Raw genomic sequence first — 2,248 nt, 5'->3', positions numbered from 1 at the left:
CTCGAGTTCGTCAATCCGTTCGCGAGATATGGGAGTTTGAAGTTAAGGAATGGTTGAGAAACCGTCAAAATTTTCGCAAATCTGATACTCGAAACCAATAACTACAATTGCCTAGGGCAAAAATGCACATGGCGTTGTAATCGGGCGAGTTTCTGCTTTCAGATGCAACAGGAATTTCTCGAGTTCGTCAATCCGTTCGCGAAATATGGGAGTTTGAAGTTACGGAATGGTTGAGAAACCATCAAAATTTTCGCAAGTCTGATACTCGAAACCAATAACTACTATTGCCTAGGGCAAAAATACACATACCGTTGTAATCGATCGAGTTTCTGCTTTCAGATGCAACAAGAATTTCTCGAGTTCATCAATCCGTTCGCTAGATATGGGAGTTTGAAGTCAAAGAATGGTTGAGAAACCATAAAAATTTTCGCAAGTCTGATACTCGAAACCAATAACTACTATGGCCCAGGGCAAAAATACAAATGCCGTTGTAATCGGGCGAGTTTCTGCTTTCAGATGCAACAGGAATTTCTCGAGTTCGTCAATCCGTTCGCGAGATATGGGAGTTTGAAGTTAAGGAATGGTTGAGAATCCATCTAAATTTTCGCAAGTCTGATACTCGAAACCAATAACTACAATGACCTAGGGGAAAAGTACACATCCCGTGGTAATCGGGCGAGTTTCTACTTTCAGATGCAACTGGAATTTCTCGAGTTCGCCAATCCGTTCGCGAGGTATCGGAGTTTGAAGTTAAGGAATGGTTGAGAAACCATCAAAATTTTCGCAAGTCTGATAATCGAAACCAATAACTACTATGGCCTAGGGCAAAAATACACATACCGTTGTAATCGGGCGAGTTTCAGCTTTTAGATCCAACAGGAATTTCTCGAGTTCATCAATCCGTTCGCGAGACATGGGAGTTTGAAATTAAGGAATGGTTGAGGAACCATCAAAATTTTCGCAAGTCTGATACTCGAAACCAATAACTACAAAGTCCTAGGGGAAAAATACACATACCTTTGTAATCGGGCGAGTTTATACTTTCATATGCAACAGGATTTTCTCGAGTTCGCCAATCCGTTCGCGAGGTATCGGAGTTTGAAGTTAAGGAATGGTTGAGAAACCATCAAAATTTTCGCAAGTCTGGTACTCGAAACCAATAACTACAAAGCCCTAGGGGAAAAATACACATACCTTTGTAATCGGGCGAGTTTATACTTTCATATGCAACAGGATTTTCTCGAGTTCGCCAATCCGTTCGCGAGGTATGGAAGTTTGAAGTTACGGAATGGTTGAGAAACCATCAAAATTTTCGCAAGTCTGATACTCGAAACCAATCACTTCTATTGCCTAGGGCAAAAATACAAATACCGTTGTATTCGGGCGAGTTTCTACTTTCAGATGCAACAGGAATTTCTCGAGTTCGTCAATCCGTTCGCGAGATATGGGAGTTTGAAGTTAAGGAATGGTTGAGAAACCGTCAAAATTTTCGCAAGTCTGATACTCGAAACCAATAACTACAATTGCCTAGGGCAAAAATACACATACCTTTGTAATCGGGCGAGTTTCTGCTTTCAGATGCAACAGGAATTTCTCGAGTTCGTCAATCCGTTCGCGAAATATGGGAGTTTGAAGTTACGGAATGGTTGAGAAACAATCAAAATTTTCGCAAGTCTGATACTCGAAACCAATAACTACTATGTCCTAGGGCAAAAATACACACACCATTGTAATCGGGCGAGTTTCTACCTTCAGATGCAAAAGGAATTTCTCGAGTTCGTCAATCCGTTCGCGAGATATGGGAGTTTGAAGTTAAGGAATGGTTGAGAAACCGTCAAAATTTTCGCAAGTCTGATACTCGAAACCAATAACTACAATTGTCTAGGGCAAAAATACACATACCTTTGTAATCGGGCGAGTTTCTGCTTTCAGATGCAACAGGAATTTCTCGAGTTCGTCAATCCGTTCGCGAGATATGGGAGTTTGAAGTTAAGGAATGGTTGAGAAACCGTCAAAATTTTCGCAAGTCTGATACTCGAAACCAATAACAACAATTGCCTAGGGCAAAAATACACATACCTTTGTAATCGGGCGAGTTTCTGCTTTCAGATGCAACAGGAATTTCTCGAGTTCGTCAATCCGTTCGCGAGATATGGGAGTTTGAAGTTAAGGAATGGTTGAGAAACCGTCAAAATTTTCGCAAATCTGATACTCGAAACCAATAACTACAATTGCCTAGGGCAAAAAT

Source organism: Ptiloglossa arizonensis, unplaced genomic scaffold (assembly GCF_051014685.1).
Source record: "Ptiloglossa arizonensis isolate GNS036 unplaced genomic scaffold, iyPtiAriz1_principal scaffold0027, whole genome shotgun sequence".
In the NCBI taxonomy this organism is placed as follows: domain Eukaryota; kingdom Metazoa; phylum Arthropoda; class Insecta; order Hymenoptera; family Colletidae; genus Ptiloglossa; species Ptiloglossa arizonensis.
This window is presented reverse-complemented; position numbering follows the sequence as displayed.